The following is a 19,984-nucleotide window of genomic DNA, read 5'->3' as shown; positions in this document are numbered from 1 at the left end:
GTATCTCCTATTTGTTCTACACAAATACCGCGTGTTATTACCCTTGCGTTCCGTTTTGGAAGTTTTGAGTCTTCTATTTCTTTGTTGTAACATAGTTCACACCCGTTTATTTGTTGTTTTTATTTCTGTGAGAGGTCTCTGGGGGATCTCGCCTACTTTAACAATTCATCACTTTTTCTTGCGACGGTAATATATTCTTACCACAAGTTCTGCAACGAAGGTATAGTATGACAATTACGAAAACTACAGAAGGAGAACAGACAGGTCAATGACCGCAAGGGAAGTTCATAATTTTGTTAAAAAAAAAGAAGGACATGAAGGAGATTTGAACACGGATCTCCCCCTTCGCAGATCCAACATCACGACCACACAGCCAGGACAGCATGGTTATAGTAAAGCGCTAGATACTACATATCTTGAGGTTTAAGGGTTAATTGTTTGTATTTTGCTTCTTTCTTCACAGTTCAGTACACCTTCTTCCTGTATCGTGCTTGATCTGTGTTCAGTTTTTGGCGGGCTATCCCTTGGACCATTTTACCACTAAATCTGAGGAGAGTGCGATGAGGAACTTCACAAGTCACAAGAATAAAGAAGAAGATGTAAACCAGCTGATATTTTCATTTGTCGAAGCACAGCAGAAACGTTTACTTCTTAACCCTTTAAATACCTCGTGCGTCACTGTCTCATGATATACCGAGCGCGGACCTAAATGCTCCGTTTCCAAAATGGTACCATCCGTACATTTCTGTAAGCATTATGACTTGTATAGTGTCAGTACAATATAAGAACATTAAACTCACAGAAAAATATAATCTACACTACTGGCCATTACAATTGCTACATCACGAAGATGACATGCTACAGATGCGAAATTTAACCGACAGGAAGAAGATGCTGTGATATGCAAATGATAAGTAAGCTTTTCAGAGCATTCACACAAGGTTGGCGCCGGTGGTGACACCTACTACGTGCTAACATGAGGAAAGTTTCCAAACGATTTCTCATGCACAAACAGCAGTTGACTGGCGTTGCCTGGTGAAACGTTGTTGTGATGCCTCGTGCAAGGAGCAGAAATTCGTACCATCACGTTTCCGACATTGATAAAGGTCAGATTGTAGCCTATCGCGATTGCGGTGTATCGTATCGTGACATTGCTGCTCGCGGTGGTCGCTCGCGGTGGTCGAGATCCAATGACTGTTAGCAGAATATGGAATCGCTGGGTTCAGGAGGGTAATACGGGACGCCGTGTTGGATCCCAACGGCCTCGTATCACTAGCAGTCGAGATGACAGGCATCTTATTCGCATGGCTGTAACGGACCGTGCAGCCACGTCTCGATCCCTGAGTCAACAGATGAGGACGTTTGCAAGACAAGAACCATCTGCACGAACAGTTCGACGACGTTTGCAGCAGCATGGAAGCATGGACTATCAGCTCGGAGACCATGGCTGCGGTTACCTTTGACGCTGCATCACAGACAGGAGCGCCTGCGATAGTGTACACAACGACGAACCCGTGTGCACGAATGGCAAAACGTCGTTTTTTCGGATGAATCCAGGTTCTGTTTACAGCATCATGATGGTCGCATCCGTGTTTGGCGACATCGCGGTGAACGCACATTGGAAGGGTGTATTCTTCGTCGCCATAATGGCGTATCACTCGGCGTGGTGGTATGGGGTGCCATTGGTTACACGTCTCGGTCACCTCTTGTTCGCACTGACGGCACTTTAAACAATGTACGTTACATTTCAGATGTGTTACGACCCGTGGCTACACCCTTAATTCGATCCCTGCGAAAACCTACATTTGAGCAGGATAATGCACGGCCGCATGTTGCAGGTCCTGTACGGGCCAGTCTGGATACAGAAAATGTTCGACTGCTGCCCTGGCCAGCACATTCTCCAGATCTCTCACCAATTGAAAACGTCTGGTCAATGGTGGCCGAGCAACTGGCTCGTCACAACACGCCACTTACTACTCTTGATGAACTGTGGTATCGTGTTGAAGCTGCATGGGCAGCTGTACCTATACACGCCACCCAAGCTCTGTTGGGCTCAATGCCCAGGCGTATCAAGGCCGTTGTTACGGGCAGAGGTGGTTGTTCTGGGTACTGATTTCTCAGGATGTATGCACCCAAATTGCGTGAAAATGTAATCACATGTCAGTTCTAGTATAATATATTTGTCCAATGAATACCCGTTTATCATCTGCATTTCTTCTTGGTGTAGCAATTTTAATGGCCAGTAGTGTATTTTAATTTCGGTACCAATTTAGAGGATAAAGGTAAATTAGTGCGTAACTATGCTTTATATTATAATAGCAATATTTTTGCTTTGAGTAATGTAGAATACTGAATAATTACGTATAAATCATACACATGTATCTCTCATGTTAACTGAAACTAATGATGTTACAAATTGCAACGTATATAAAATATGCAAATGCTAAATATCAATCGTTCTGGAGTACTATTTCCCATCTTGTCTTCGACGACAGCAATCGCAAACTACTTGACGTGTTGAGTGACTGCTGCATACAAAATGTTTGCATGTCGTACAACGTATAGTAGTCTTGTTATTCTTGCGTGGGCCACATTCCTGGCAAGAACCTACGGTTTTTTCATTCGATTGTCTTGCTATTCGGTATATACCCTTTGGCAAATTCTTGTTCACGGTCTTTGTAATGTTCTTCAAGATGCCCGAAATCCATATTTTCCAGGAAGTCCTGTCTACTACGTGTTTGATCTGTCTTATTCCACATTCAAAATATGTGTGCATTTATTCCTGGCATGTTCAAAAATCTGAAGAATGTTGTCAGCGTCCAAATTTTCGTTTTTCTTGAAGTCGAATAAAGCGAACACTTTTGGTCAACTGTATCCACGTCCCCCTTGGTATGGTTATAGTCCGTTATTAGATTTTCCAGTTTCTGTGTCTGTTTCCTCGCAATCATGCATTGTAGATAACAGGACACATTTTTCCTTCTTTGTCATATAGGATACCAGGGTGCAAACGTTCTGGAATCCAAAGAGAGAAGAGCCCTTTTCTCGGTATTTCAGATCCGGAAAATCGGAGGGGATTTCTTTTTTATTCTTTTTCATTGTTCAAGGAAATGTTACACCGTTCTCCAGAAGAAACTGCACCAATGCAGAGCTAGTGTAGTAATTGTCGGTGATCACATTTCTGTGAGAACCTAAAATTGGCTGAATCAGTCGACTGACTATGGCGAACGGTATGTTCGATGTAAAGTAAGGACCTTCCCTTTGTTTGCCGCAGTATATCTCAAAGTTGTGCGTGTAAAATGTTCAGTTGTCGCAAATGTCATACAATTTCAGACCGCACTTTGCCGGCTCGGCAGGCATGAATTAGATGAAACTACAGCGACCTCGAAAGGGAAGCAGCATTTCATCATCGGTCACGAATTCTGATAGGGAGTATTTTCAATGTCCCTGTATTTCTCCCTAATGGCTGCTAATTTATCATACTGTTCTCGCAATACCTGGTCGCCCTTTGATTAAACCTGATGCTTCTCAGTAGGTACATAAATCAGTTATAGGAAAACGCATGCCGGCAAGCTATCATCCCTGTACCACTACATTTCCAAGCTCTTCGGGTATTGGCGAGGCTAATTATGTTGAGAGCGATCAAGAATAGAACTCTACAAAGGGCTTCGATTAACGTAGAAGAAGTAAACCTAAAATCTCTTTCCCTCATATAGTGAATCGTACATCTCCGTTCTGAAATATATAGGTTTGTGTAACCAACAACTTTGTCAATCATATTTGTAGGAATGAGTCTCACAAACGCGTCTAATACCGAGGATATTTCTGCTCGCGCGGGTTGGACCTGGCAATGCTCTTATAATGTTTTTTGATTTCGTTTTATTCGACAAGGATAAGGAATTGCTTATTCAAAAATTTTTTCCATCTTTTCCGAAGTAAAAACGGTAATGATTGACTTGACTATCACCTAAGGAATTCGAAAGTTCATCCCCGGACTGTTCTGAGTCGCTACCGTGGCAATTCACGTTCACACTTTCTTCCTCCCTTTCACTGACATCGGTGAAATCGCGTGGAGGGTCTATCCCTTCATCTTCGTCCTCAGGCAGCCCACGAAGTAACTGAGGTGTACCTTCATCATGTATATTGTCCTATTCCTAGAGAAGAAAATGGGAGCAAAGACGTAATTACATACATTGCAATTATCGTAGTACGCAGCGAAGGTTAGCACAAACAACGGTAAAAGCAAAGGGAGATAGCCAAAGTTAGTACGTAGATTACCGCGCGCGGTATGAAGTGCCGTCTGTGCGATGTTTTCAGTTCAGCGTGTTACACCTATTTTTGACCTGTTTTATTTTCTATGTCAGTTTCAGTATTGCTTATGTATAATGTTGTATCTGTTATGGAAATTCTTTGACTGTGTATACATGTTTCAGTTATGAGCATTTTTGAACGATATTGTTTAAATTATGACTGTGGATTTAAATAACTAATGGAATGATTGTTATGTAATGTACTGTAAATGACTTGGTCCATAGTTAGGGAACGTAGTGCTGAATGTAAAAGATGTGGGGAAGCCCCGCAACTACGGAAGCAGCCTGGCGAAGTGGAAACGGTGTGGTGGGCGCACAAGTGCCATCTCGTCCTTTGTAACGAGCAAGGAGTGTTGGTTGGTTGTTTTGGGGAAGGAGACCTGACAGCGAGGTCATCGGTCTCATCGGATTAGGGAAGGACGGGGAAGGAAGTCGGCCGTGCCCTTTGAAAGGAACCATCCCAGCATTTGCCTGGAGCGATTTAGGGAAATCACGGAAAACCTAAATCAGGATGGCCGGACGCGGGATTGAACCGTCGTCCTGCCGAATGCGAGTCCAGTGTGTAACCACTGCGCCACCTCGCTCGGTAGCAAGGAGTGTGGGCTGAACAGTGCTGTGGTTAATACCTCGCTAGAAGTAGCGGATCACTGTGGCTCGTATTTCTGGACTTGAATTTGGTGATACCATTATCATGGCATGGTTTCTGGCCCTAAAAATATGATACCGACGCCGAGAAAATATGTAACAGACGAGGTCAACAGTATTGCTACGATTGCGTCGCCGCCAGGTTAATAGCCACTGCAAATTGCGCCACCAGTGCCACCAGCCGTCCACTAAATGGTTTATATTTGGCAGTCTGTAAACGGACCAGGTATTTGTGAAATTTGGTTGATTTTATAATAATAATCGTAGTGTTACTAAAAAGTCGTATCTTACACCCGTTATCATCTCAAGTCACAAACCTGAACAGGAATCCTATCCTAGTGAACTTAATTCCGAGTGTCCTAATTTATTATGAGAAAGTGATTGAACCTGAATCTAATGTTGTGTTGTCAGTTGCACAGGCAATTATATTTTTGATTATGTCAAAGGACTGCTTATGAAATCACATTTGTTAATTAAAGAGTTATAGTTTGTTATGCTTTACTTAATTAATAATTAATTATAAGAATACTTACCATTTCTCATACATACTGGTGTAGTTTTGTTGATGAGCTTGATTCTTCAAACCATGAAAGTTTAAGAGTCCTCATGTACTGGGCTAGTTAGTTAATGAAACAATACAAAGGCTCCTTCAAAGCCAGGGTAGTTAGATTAGCATTCTGTTTAGTTGCTTCAAACCTAGTTTAAGAAAGAACTATTTACTGTGCTATCTATTTTGATGCAAGTTGCTTAATGCTCGGGCATAGAGACCTTGTACTAAGCAGTGAAGTAACTGAGTATGATCATTAGTAGACCCCTGATTTAAATTCAGAATCATTTCAAGGCTTTCCCTGTTCAGTATTGCTACTAGTTTCATGTGTGTCGTTAAATGGTTTTATAAACTGTTGCACCTAGTTCACAATGTACGTGTTGTTGAGAGGCATATGTTGCTGTTTACTATCTCATTGCCCATTTGTTTATCTGACTTACTAGTTAGAAGCACATTTATCTGCAAGGTTAGGTTACTGAGTTGTAGTTCGAACAGTTATAAGGAAAGAGTTTAGTGCGTGTGTGTGTGTGTGTGTGTGGGGGGGGGGGGGGGGGGTGCGACAAGGAAAGTTAGGTTAGCCTGACACTGCCTTCTGCTTTATCATTTTGCTTGACACAAGAATGCCTAATTAAGCTGGCGACCGGTTTTAATATGTAATGTTACAACTTACTTTGTGCTGGGAGAACGTCTGTTCCTGCCCCACCGTTTATCGTTGATTATACTTTGCTGGAGTGTTTCGGAAACCAATCCCAGTTTAATGTTCTGTTTCCATTAGGTTATATCACGGTCACATCTCAAAAATTCCTCGCAGAGGTATAACATTAGCATCGATTACTGTTTAAGACGGTCGGTGGCAGCGGATGGTTTCTCACTGGTGATAGAAGGAATCAGCAGACTACACGTTCAATACTTGGGGGAAGGGTGAACTTGGGAATTCCTGTAAAAAGAAAAGGAGGGGACTAAGAACTAACACGAACTTCCGCCAACACTGGGGTTGCGGCATTCTGTGCCGCTGCGCGCTATTTACAGGGTTAGCCGGCCGTGTTGGCCGAGCGGTTCTAGGCGCTACAGTTTGGAACCGCGTGACCGCTACGGTCGCAGGTTCGAATCCTGCCTCGGGCATGGATGTGTGTGATGTCCTTAGGTTAGTTAGGTTTAAGTAGTTCTACGTTCTAGGGGACTGATGACCTCAGAAGTTAAGTCCCATAGTGCTCAGAGCCATTTGAACCATTTTTTTTTTTATTTAGAGGGTTAACGTTGAGAAACTGAAGGTACCCCTTCCAACTAGTCCTCCTGTTTTATTGTATCATGAAGATCCTCAAGTATGTTAAACGAGATAGTAATGCGTCTATATGAAACTTGCCGTTCTATACAAGGGATCCCAGGAGGAATGGTCAATATTCGGGGATATGACAAGAACGATAATTTGAAACAGAGAACTTCATATGGCTAAACGTCCCACTTCGGACAGTTTAGGAGCTAGAGCACATTTAATGTACGTTGTTATTTATCTTAAGTATTATTCAATAAATTTTCAGTTTAACACGTTTATAACAAATGGTAAACCTTACAACATGTGTTTTATAAAGTATCGACTGAAAAGTAAGTATTTTAACACACTCACCTCTAAGAATTATCGTAAACGTCACATTACAACAATTTTACATTTCACAATTAACTGTTCGAAAACCCACCGTCACTATTGGGAAAACGTACCACTGTGCTGTAAGGGTCGATAAACAAAAAATTATTGGTTAAGGCCTGGAAATTATGGTGGCTAGTTAAACTGTACTGCCAAGACCAACCCAGCGATTAAGATAAGTGCGGCTGAGATCTTCCCTCACACGTCAGGTAAAATGTGAAAGAGCTCCGTCGTGCTGGAAGTACAGTGCAGTCGGCGTGGCCAAAGGGGCGTCCTCAAGGTGTTCGTCAATTGAATTTTCCAAAAAATTTAAGTAATTCCGTCCCGTCACTTGTTCTTATACACTGATCAGCCAGAACATTATGACCACCGACCGACTATCGATATAAACCGGTCCAGGCGATAGCAGCTTTACCTGGCGAGGAATGACGGCTAATCAGACACGAGCATGGTACATGTAGTATTAGTGAGGGTACTGTCCGTGTGTAGAATGGGGAAGGCGAGCGATCTTTCTGAGTTTGAACGAGGGTAGCGTATGATGGGCCGGAGGCTCGGCACGAGCGTTACGGAAACTGCACGACTTGTCGGTGTTCGAGGAGTGCGGTGGTGAGTGTCTTCAACACACGGCGAAACCAAGGTGGAATCACGTCCAGACGTCGTGGGGTTGTGCGGCCATCCGTCATTACAGATGCCTGACGTCGTAGGCTGGACAGATTGGTAAAACAGGACAGGCGGCGAACTGTGGCGGTTCTAACATCAGGAATTAATTCTGGGCAGAGTACAAGTGTGCCTCCGCAGCCGACGACCAATGCATGTGCCAATGCGTACACCACGACGTCGGCAGCTATGACTGAAATGGGCACGTGACCATCGGCACTGGACTTGGCGCAAAGGCAGAAAGTTGCATGGTCTGATGAATCCCGATACCTTCTTCATCATGCCGATGAGAGGCTGCGAAACCGTCTTCTTCCAGGGGAACAGCTCCTTGACACCTGTACTGCAGTACGGAGACAAGCTGGCGGCGGCTCCGTTATGCTCTGGACAACATTAACGTGGGCATCCAGGCGTCCAGTGGAGCTTGTGCAAGGCACCCTAACGGCCAAGGAGTATCGTACGCTGGTTGCAGACCACGTATACCCCTTCATGACGATCGTGTTTCCCGACAGCAGTGGCATTTCTCAACAAGATAATACGCCATGTAACTATGCCAGGAATGTGATGGAGTGATTTGAGGAACACACTGACGAGTCACAATTGATGCCCTGGCATCCCGACTCGTCAGGTCTGGACCCTGTCGAAGACATCTGAGATGTGACTGAATGTGGCGTCAGAGCTCATGGGCCGCCTCCCTGGAATTTACGGGAATTAGGTCATTTGTATGTGCCAATGTGGTACCATCTCCCTCCAGCAACCTCCAGGTTGAGGTCTACCCTGGCCATTTTAAATAGAAAGATTTACTAAACATACTTAAAACTTGTCTTTCATGTATTACAATTTTTCTGTGAAAGCCCATGAGAAAAGGATAACTACGTTATCAATATAACGAGCTTAATTAAACTGTTTTGACAGCTGCCAAATGGCTCTCTACGATCACGGTTTTTTGAAAATAATTTCTTCAAGTAAGTAAATACAAATTAGGCGGTGACACCATCTTCCTTAATTCCTCACCCACTCCACCGGCATTCGTGTGCTTCCTCTATTGTAATCTGTATAAAACAGTTTACTGACAAACAACGGACAATACTCGTAAACTGAAAAGTTTTTTGTTTGTTTCAAACATTAATTAAAACACTTTAATAAAAAACATGTCTTTATAGAGAAATTGTATTAAAGTGTTAAACACTTTTTTAAGAAGCGAAAACACCTTGCTTTGGTCACACCAACCCTGAGTAGGCCCTAGTATTCTTGTATATAACCATAGGACAGACTGACAAAAAGGTTCTTGAAAATAGTCGGCCTAACGTAGCAGATCGACAAAACATTGATCTTTTACTGATACAGATTAATTAACTGAACTGACTATTAATACGAAAGTAACCTCTTCCGAGTCTTATCGTTACGTACTATCTCAGTTTCTAAATTTATTAGATCTCTAAGTAAATTCTTGCCAGTGAACTTGAGCTTAGCTCCCTTTCACAAAAGATTAGCCTCTCTCTGGGACGTTTATTTCGACTTATTAGCAGGCCAATTAACACACACACACACACACACACTATAAAAGTTTAGGTACAAATTCATTTTCGACACAGTAACATACATTTGTGAGTTGCAGATTATCACGACTTTTTTCTCAATTGACATGAGTGAATTCGGCCGCTTTGGGAGGGAATTTCCTAAATGAAATGTGGCTCTTGCGCGGCACGTCTTCCAGATCGGGGAATCCCGGGCATACGCGCGTATAACGCATTCAGCTCAGATCGCAGTCTACATAAAGACTGGTGCATACTTTAATATTCTCTATGCTCGGGATTAATTTTATAAAACAAACAGCTATATTTTCTAATAATGGGGTTTTCTGAATTAAAAAGTTTAAGTGAGATTTTAATTGCCGGCCGTGGTGGCCGAGCGCCGAGCGGTTCTAGGCGCTACAGTCTGGAACCGCGCGACCGCTACGGTCTCAGGTTCGAATCCTGCCTCGGGCATGGATGTGTGTGATGTCTTAGAATAGTTAGGTTTAAGTAGTTCTAAGTTCTAGGGGACTGATGACCTCAGAAGTTAAGTCCCATAGAGCTTAGAGCTATTTGAACAATTTTCAGATTTTAATTGACCCCCCTTTAAATGGGAATTGCCGGACTAATTGAGCTCACGTAATTAATGGACATACCCTAAATCGTTACTCGAACATACCGGTACAAATTATTTGGTAGTGGGGACCCGGGTTGATCACACGTAATGGAATTCGATTTCACTTGTTTGTATCATTCTTTCGTAGGCTAACCCATGGCTACTTCACACGGGAACGAAATTCACGATGAAAGTGGGATACATGCAAATGCGGAAACGACATTTGATGTGAAAAGCAGGTTCCTGGAATCTCTGAATACGCTACTGCAAGAAAAAGCAAATAGTACCGCAATAATCATAAGAGACAGATATTTTTTTTTTTTTTTTTTTTTTTTTTTTTTTTTTTTTTTTTATAGAGGACGTTAAGCCAAAGCAAAGTAGAGAAAAGGGAGAGTTGACTATCATCGACTAAACAAATGTGACGTTATTGAAGTCGGCGGAAAAGAGAAGCTTATTTCACCAGTAACAGGAGACAACAACGCTATTTTGTACTATGTTCATACCGTAGAACTGTTCGAAATCCTGCACGACACTCACTAGAAAATAGGACATGGAGGTCGGATACGGATGGAAAAGGATCTGCAGTTTAAGTACATAAATGTCACCAAAGATGTCATTACTTTGTGTCTTCGCTTTTGCAAACCTTGTCAGACTAAACTGTCTAATCCAAACAAAGGTTTAGTTTCCAAACCCCTAATATTTAAAGAATTTAACTCAAGGTGCTAGGTAGAGCTGATAGACATGCAAAGTAGCCCTGACGGGAAGTTCTTACTCAATACTCTACACAAGATCACTTAACCATGTTTACACTACTGCGACTCCTGAAAAGCAAAAGAGCAGCAGAAGTTGCTTGCCATTTGCTTGACATCTTTACCACTGTAGGTGCTCCAAGTGTGCTGCAGCCGGATAATGGTAGAGAGTTTTCGAACCAAATTATAAATGAGCTAAATAACATGTGGCCTTAACTGAAATTGATACATGAAAAACCCAGACACAGCCAAAGCCAAGGTTTCACTGAACGGGCCAGATAGGATGTAAAGAGTATGATAATGAAATGGATGCTGACAAATAACTCAGCACATGGGCTGAGAGTCTTCGATTCATCCAATTCATAAAAAAACATTCTTTTCATCAAGGAATTCAGCAGTCGCGATACAAGCCAGTGTTCGGCTGTAAAGCAAAAGTGGGGCTGAGTACTTCAAATCTGCCTAAAGAAATTGTTCATAACCTAGTGACAGAGGAAGACCTTGAGAAAGTCGGACAAGAAATGGAAGATGCTACAACTGTAGGGACTACTTCCAACCATGAAACTGCCGCCGTGGAGGTAGAACCAAAGGAAAGTCGAGACCAGTTACTTGACAATAACAAGGCGAAAATATTCTGTGTCGTTAGTTGTAGTGCAAGTCATTGTTGTACACTGAAGCGCCAAAGAAACTAGTTAGGCATGCGTATTCAAACTCAGAGATATGTAAACAGGCAGAATACGGCGCTGCGGTCGGAAACGCCTACGTATATAAGACAAGCGTCTGGTGCAGTTGTTAGATCGATTACTACTGCTATAAAGGCAGGTTATCAGGATTTAAGTGAGTTTGAATGTAATGTTAGGTCGGCGCACGAGCGATGAGACATTTCCGAGGTAGCGATGAAGTGGGGATTTTCCCGTATTTCAGAAGTGTGCCGTGAATATCAGAAATCCGCTAAAACATCAAATCTCCGGCATCACTGCGTGTCAGCGTGCGAACCATTCCACTAAACATCATCGACATGGGCTTTCGGAGCCGAAGGCCCAGTCGTGTACCCTTGATGACTGCACGACACGAAGCTTTACGCCTAGCCTGGACTCGTCGACACCACCATTGGACTGTTGATGACTGGGAACATGTTGCCTGGTCGTACGAATCTCGTTTCAAATTGTATCGAGCGGATGAACGTGTATGGGTGTGGAGACAAACTCACGAATCCGTCGGTCCTGCATGTCAGCAGGGGATTGTTCAAGCTAGTGGAGGACCTGCATGTCAGCAGGGGAATGTTCAAGCTGGTGGAGTCTCTGTAATGGTGTGGGGCGTGTGCAGTTGAAGTAATATGGGACCTCTGATGCGTATAGATACGGTCCTGACAGGTGACACGTACTGTCTGACCACTTACATCCATTCATGACCATTGTACGTTCCGACGGACTTGGGCAGTTCCAGCAGGACTATGCGGCACCCTACACGTCCAGAATCGGTACAGTTGGCCCAGGAACACTCTTGTGAGTTCAAACCCTTCCGCTGGCCACCAAACTTCCCAGACATGGTGTCAATTCCCTCCAGCACTACGTAGGAGTCCATGCCACGTCGTGTTACGGCACTGTTGCGTGCTCGCTGGGGCCTTACACGATATTAGATACGTGTGACAGTTTCTTCGACTCTTCAGTGTGTATCCTGCGGTAAAGAAGTGCACGTAATTTGTGGAAGAAGTAATAAAGCAGGGTAAGGGTATGGAATGAAAATTATTTGCAGACTATGTTGTAATAAACTGGAAATCAAGAAGAAGAATGCAGGAGCTCACGACAATTTGTAAGTACAAGGTGCAAAGATGCTTCAAAATTCAGATGCAAAATTGCCACCTGCAACAGTTGGAGACATGTTCGCATCCGTATACCAGATGTTGAAGAGGTCGCAGAGATCCCAGAAGAGTTCTTGCCGTTGTCTTGAACGTCGAAGGCACTTTCTACGGTCTGGGGAAAAATATGGTGTTCTCAAGCAACTGTATTCCCGAAACGAGTTCCCTGTTCTACACGAGGAACTTCTCACGCCGGAATCCGTGGGCAAAGAAGAAAAATCATTACGAACCATATCGACTTTACAGTCACTGACCAGTGGCCAAGGATAAAACCGATGCAACTGCTCTACTAAATGCGCCACAAATGGCTCCAATGCAGGCGTAACAAAATATTGTATAATTCCAAATGTCATAAAAGCTTAACTTGTTGTAATAAGTGAATACCGGTTGAATTAAAAAGATTTATAAAGTGAATCGATTGTATAAAGTTTATGTTTTTTATAAGTGAGACTGATAATATAGATTACAAACACAATGAAATTATTCTTATTCATCCACTCTTCGTTTTTCTTCCGATTGTGGCCGATCTGTCTACGTCACTTCGCAAACTGGCCGGCCAGATCCCGAACTCAAGGGAAGATCGGACAATGGCCGGTCAATTTACAGCGATGTTGGCTATTTCCTGACTTGTACAATTTAAAATTGTTCAGCCAGATCTATTTTGATTCTTTTTTCGAAGTTTGGCCGATTTGTTCCAGCTCCTTTGCGAACTGGCCGGCCGAATCCCGAAATCAGGAATAGATCGGACATAGGCCGGCCAATTTAAAGCGACATTGGCCAGTTCCCGCTTTAGCCGATTTCGGGCTTCGACCGTAACATACATTATTTGAGTAAGTGAGGCATTTACAGTGTAAAAGTGTATCTAAAATTGTAGTAGTAATAAAATAAAAATGAAGAGTCGAAATCGCACATAAGACGGTATAAAAAGAGCAATATTAACCGATCGGTTATAAATATCATGCTGGCGCCCTTTCCTTATACCTTTACTGCTTCAACATGCGCAGAAATTAATTCCGATGCGTTATATAAAGAAAATGGCGTCCGTTGCTAGGCGATTTATTGCACTTGTACATTACAGGTGGAGTAATTCCTGAGTGACCAACAGCATATTTGCGTAGTTCATGACACATGGGCTTAGAGTGGGTGAAATCTGAGTCCAGTTACATGGAAACGTAATAGAATTTCAAAGAAATTTGGGTTTGACTGTGGCAATGCTGGGCTACTATAAATGATTCATTCGTTTTTAAAGTTTTATGTTTTCCAGAGTATTACTTGTACAGATATGAACGATGCACTGTAAACTCGCCGAGTTAGCATTGCTTCCGGAAATTGGCGTTACGAGTGCAGCGCATTGACAAAATGGCGACAAAGCAAGGAAAGAGTTTTTGTGTGTTTTGGAATAATCTAGTTGTTTATCTGTTGCAACAACGCAGCGTGCATTCAGAAGGAAATATGGCAAAGAACAGCCATGTAAACTGTGCGTTGGCGTCGACAATTTACACTCCTGGAAATTGAAATAAGAACACCGTGAATTCATTGTCCCAGGAAGGGGAAACTTTATTGACACATTCCTGGGGTCAGATACATCACATGATCACACTGACAGAACCACAGGCACATAGACACAGGCAACAGAGCATGCACAATGTCGGCACTAGTACAGTGTATATCCACCTTTCGCAGCAATGCAGGCTGCTATTCTCCCATGGAGACGATCGTAGAAATGCTGGATGTAGTCCTGTGGAACGGCTTGCCATGCCATTTCCACCTGGCGCCTCAGTTGGACCAGCGTTCGTGCTGGACGTGCAGACCGCGTGAGACGACGCTTCATCCAGTCCCAAACATGCTCAATGGGGGACAGATCCGGAGATCTTGCTGGCCAGGGTAGTTGACTTACACCTTCTAGAGCACGTTGGGTGGCACGGGATACATGCGGACGTGCATTGTCCTGTTGGAACAGCAAGTTCCCTTGCCGGTCTAGGAATGGTAGAACGATGGGTTCGATGACGGTTTGGATGTACCGTGCACTATTCAGTGTCCCCTCGACGATCACCAGTGGTGTACGGCCAGTGTAGGAGATCGCTCCCCACACCATGATGCCGGGTGTTGGCCCTGTGTGCCTCGGTCGTATGCAGTCCTGATTGTGGCGCTCACCTGCACGGCGCCAAACACGCATACGACCATCATTGGCACCAAGGCAGAAGCGACTCTCATCGCTGAAGACGACACGTCTCCATTCGTCCCTCCATTCACGCCTGTCGCGACACCACTGGAGGCGGGCTGCACGATGTTGGGGCGTGAGCGGAAGACGGCCTAACGGTGTGCGGGACCGTAGCCCAGCTTCATGGAGACGGTTGCGAATGGTCCTCGCCGATACCCCAGGAGCAACAGTGTCCCTAATTTGCTGGGAAGTGGCGGTGCGGTCCCCTACGGCACTGCGTAGGATCCTACGGTCTTGGCGTGCATCCGTGCGTCGCTGCGGTCCGGTCCCAGGTCGACGGGCACGTGCACCTTCCGCCGACCACTGGCGACAACATCGATGTACTGTGGAGACCTCACGCCCCACGTGTTGAGCAATTCGGCGGTACGTCCACCCGGCCTCCCGCATGCCCACTATACGCCCTCGCTCAAAGTCCGTCAGCTGCACATACGGTTCACGTCCACGCTGTCGCGGCATGCTACCAGTGTTAAAGACTGCGATGGAGCTCCGTATGCCACGGCAAACTGGCTGACACTGACGGCGGCGGTGCACAAATGCTGCGCAGCTAGCGCCATTCGACGGCCAACACCGCGGTTCCTGGTGTGTCCGCTGTGCCGTGCGTGTGATCATTGCTTGTACAGCCCTCTCGCAGTGTCCGGAGCAAGTATGGTGGGTCTGACACACCGGTGTCAATGTGTTCTTTTTTCCATTTCCAGGAGTGTAGGTACAATGATTGTGTTGTCTGTGTAAACATAAGAATATGTGCCAGATGCAGATGTAAGCGTGGAGAGCGTGAGGGGAAGTTTCGAGTGCTGAAAAAAAATAAAATAAAAAAAATAAAAAAATAAAAAAAATAAAAATATCAACGGTCAGAGCAAGCCCAGTATTTGGAATATCGCAGCAAACTGCGTGGAAGATTTTGAGACGTCGGTTACGTTTCAAACCTTACCGTCTACAGTGCACGCACAATTAAAACCGGAAGATCATGGCCGGAGCGATCAGTTCTGCATCACAATGCAGGAAACACTTGAAGATGAACATTTCGTCTTCAAGCTGATGTTCAACGACGAAGTAATCTTCCATTTGCCTGGAAATACTAATCTTCACAGTGAGAGAGCGAGGGCCACTCAACATTTTGATGAAATCGTGGCGCTTTAATGAGGCTCGCCGAAGATTCATGTTTTCTGTGCAACATCATTTACGAAGCTGTACGGGTCTTTTTCTTCTGTGAGAAAACTGAAGGGCTGAGATGTTGTACACTCATGTTCAGAAAAAACTGAATACCTTGAACGACTAGAGATGGGACGTTCATATTCACAGGACATATACATTAGTATGTTCTGAAGAAATGATGAGCATTCGAGCCAAGTCAGCCGGCGGGTTCAAGGTCAAAATCGATATCGCGCGCAAGATCACTCAACGGTAACATGTGCCTGCGGCTCTCGTTGTTACTGTAAACCGAAGGTTTGGCAGTGTGGCTTGAGCAGATGCGCAGGATGATTTGCTGACTAACGCGCGAACCGTACCGTCAAATCAGAGTCTGAAAGAGGGTGCATTACTGGCATGAGAGAATGTAATGCATTCATCCGGGAAATTGCTGCTCGTGTGGGACGAAGTGTTTCGGCATTGCAAAGGGGGTGTGCAGAATGGTTCACGGGAAGGCCGTAGAACACGACGAGATGGGTCAGCTCGCACCACCCAGACCATCCCCTGAGAAGATCGACACCTCACACGAATGGCATTACTGGACAGATCTGCGTCCTCCACGGCTTTAGTGGAACAGTGTAACACATGGTACACTATCCAGGGTGACAGTCTGTCGCCGTTTGTTACGGCGTAGGTCAGGTGCGCGTCGTCCACTTCTCCGCCTCCCTTTGATGAATGTGCAGAAACATGCATGACAGTAGTGGCGTATGGAACCACGTCACTGGGGAGAGAAACTGCATCAGATAGTGTTTTCGGATGAATCCAGGTTCTGTTTATGATGGCTGCATTTTGGTTAGCCGCAGACAGAATGAGCGGCAACTCAGTGACTGCGTTCGCACAATGCATACAGCGCCAACTCAAGGCCTTATGGTGTAGGGTGTTACTGGGTACAACCACAAATCACAGTTGGTATGTGTTCGGGGCACTGTGACCAGTGTGACCTACGTGAATGACATACTGCGACCCGTAGCCATACCCTTCTTGCACAACACCCCGTACGCCAGTTTTCAACAAGACAATGTACGACAACGGCCACATGTTGCTGAACGAACACGTTCCTTTTTGGTGTCATAGCATCTGACCCGCCAGATCACCAGATTTGTCGCCAACCGAAAATGTGTGAGATATGGTGAAACGACGGGTGCAGTGCTGTGACCAATGCCAACCGCCACATATGAACTCTGGAACCAGGTGAATGCAGCATGGATGGCTATATCACAGGATGCCATTTGCGCCTTATACGCGTCGACGCCATAACGCATGGAACATGTTATCAGGACTCAAGGCGGACCCTGAGCCTTCTAGGCAACTGGAGACATGCTGAACTGAGGTGGCTGAAATACTAATCATTTCTGCAGAATTTTCCTGTGAATGTGAATGTCCTATCTATAGTCTTTCAAGGTGTTCTTTTTTTTCTGGACATGAGTGGAGCATCGATGTACGTCGCTGCTGTGATAAACCTTTTGCATTTCTTTTATGTTTTCGTCTTCTTTAAAGGCAAAGAGAAAAGATGAAGCGGTAGCCCATCTTAGAGTCTATGCCTACCGTCAGGTATTTTTGATTTTCAGTTGTTAAAAAACAGAGGAGTTTTTCTTGTACCAGTAGGAGGAAGGAAGGATTCGCGCTCAACTAGTGAACGAGTGAGAAGCACGCCATTTTAAGCGCGTAATTGTAGCCGCCATTTTGGAGTCACTATGAATAAGTGAGGAGTATGTATTTAATATGTGCACCGTTTAGAAAAATACAGTATTGTTTTATTAATAGAAAGGTTGTGTGATATGTTATTTCAAATAGTACGAAAATTACAAGAACTGAAGCCCACCTGTGTACTTTGGAAAATTACGAAGGTCCGATAAGCTCAATGGGAACACGGTCAAGACTTCGAAGGTGAACACGGTGACCAAACGTAGCATTATAAAGAAGGGTAAGCACAAATCTACAGTGGAGAAAGAAACTACTTCCCCCCTGCAAAATAATATGAACTAATACAAACTTATTTCCAGGCATAGCTCAGCTTATTGTGCTTGTCATTCACGCCGAAAACTTAATCTCATTAATTCAATACATTTCAAAAAGCCACGCATTTCAACATTTTATTATCATCTATTCTATTATTTTATTGTATTATACTACCTAAACGACAAACTTCTGCTTCGCTGGATTGGGGATGGTAATGAAGATGTAGCTCTTTCCGTTTTGCCTGATCTAACACCTTGTGACTTTTTACCCTGGGGGTACATAAAGAACTGTGTTTACTCGCACCCATTGCCAAGAACTCAGGAACAGCTCATAGGACTCTCCAATGCTGCTGTGACGACCATTGACATTTATACCCCCCCCCCCCCCAAAAAAAAAAACGTATTACACTGTTTTCGGTGCTGCAAGATGATAAGCAGCCTGCATTGGAACATAATGGCGCGGATTCTTCATCGTAAGTGACCGAAACATCTTCCCTTTAATAATAATAATTTGTTTACATCACTTAAAATCGTTGTGAGACACAGTTACAGTTAAAAAGACGTTGTCTCACTTCTTGTTTTGGTTATAGCGCATCACCATCTCAAGGAAATTTCGTCAGTTGGGGAAAGAAAAGGCGAAATCTAATGTGAAACGTGAACTAGCCGTCTGAATATCAACCCGTCGGTTCGAAACCGATAACGGCGCTATTTAAATAAATAAGTAGCATTTTAATATGTGGCTGGTTGCTGTAATCTTCAATGAAAGAGTCAACCTATACATTGCCAGAATGTTGCTAAGTAAGGTATGGACGTGTGCCATATGAACAGAAGGGCAATCATAGAACATTTGTTGAGTGCAAATTGTAAACTTGGTGATTTTACGGTTCTATTTACACAGCAATAATATTTGCACACGTACTACTTCGGAAAATATAGAGCTTTTTAAAAAAATGCATCATTTATAGTAGCCCGGTATTTCATACTAACCCAGAGGCGACTCGCAAACATGCATTCGCAGTTATCCCGTAAACAGTTCGTTTGCTGGCCCGTGTTTACTAAAACATTCTTGCTTCTGTTATACAGTTTCACCTGTGTCAGATATCGCCATTTATTATGATACACCCTGTGCATGTAATTGTAGATTCCGGAGTAAACAAACAAGTCACAACTGAACTGCACTACTTTGTACCTTCTCGTCCTCTACGATCTATCCGATCTGGTGAAGAACGTACGCACCTTAACAAAGCTTCCCACTAAACCTATGTAGCCGAGATTGAGCAAAAGCTCAAAACATGTAGTACCAAAGCAGAGTGCAAAACTATGATGGTTACTACTATATTTCATCACTTAATAATACACAGCCGCGGCGCTCAATCACCGCGGATGAAATCCTGGTGACATTTTCACTTCCCTTAGATGTGTTTCATTCTAGAATCACAGGTAGAAAGAGCCGAAGTTCCATTGGGTTACACAACGCGTGAATTGGTACCGGTATAAGTAAAACTAACAGCGTAGGAAACAAGCGTGAAGCACATGACTGTGAAAGCTATGGTGTAAACATGGAGAGAGGGACTTAACTCGCAGCCCTGGTAGCTCACCTGCTGCTACGTTGGCCACCACAACGCGAATCGTGAACCGACTGGCAAAGCGGCGCGCCTTAGGGGCTGCATATTTAAATCGGCGTGTTGGGAAACTGCGCAGTCCACACAATGGGAGCACGACACTGTGCTTTGTGAAGCGTCGTAATTAATGCAAACCGCTCTCATGCGTTCTGAGTTGGCACAAGACAACCAATCGCGACTAGCAGTGATTTTCCTCTCATGTCCCGATTCCTGAAGGTCGCATTTTCCATTCATTGCAAGACACGGTCAGTAACTCATCTGCCACAGCCGTTGGTGGAACACTCATAACACTGTTTTAAAGCTTACCTGACTACAGGAAATCATTAAATTCACATATCTTCACGTTTCGGCCGAGAAAGCAGTAGCTTGTTTTCCTTGTAAGGAACTGTAAGAATATTTTACCCTATAGCGAAGGGTACGTCGATGTGAAAAACTAACTGATATAACTGTGTGCTGGTCTATGACACTA

General features: G+C 44.1%; 1 protein-coding gene across 1 annotated transcript in view; it reads right to left on the bottom strand.

Annotated features, from left to right (window-relative positions):
* LOC124788272 (cytochrome P450 4g15-like) overlaps positions 1 to 19,582 on the bottom strand; it is a 154,819-nt gene extending 135,237 nt beyond the window's left edge. Inside the window, exon 1 of the mRNA XM_047255481.1 lies at positions 19,492 to 19,582. The gene's annotated coding sequence lies outside the window, so the exon portion shown is untranslated. The remainder of the gene's footprint in view (positions 1 to 19,491) is intronic.
* Between the last annotated feature and the right edge of the window lie 402 nt (positions 19,583 to 19,984).

This window comes from Schistocerca piceifrons, chromosome 3, assembly GCF_021461385.2.
Source record: "Schistocerca piceifrons isolate TAMUIC-IGC-003096 chromosome 3, iqSchPice1.1, whole genome shotgun sequence".
NCBI classification, from domain to species: Eukaryota; Metazoa; Arthropoda; class Insecta; order Orthoptera; family Acrididae; genus Schistocerca; species Schistocerca piceifrons.
This window is presented reverse-complemented; position numbering and strand designations above follow the sequence as displayed.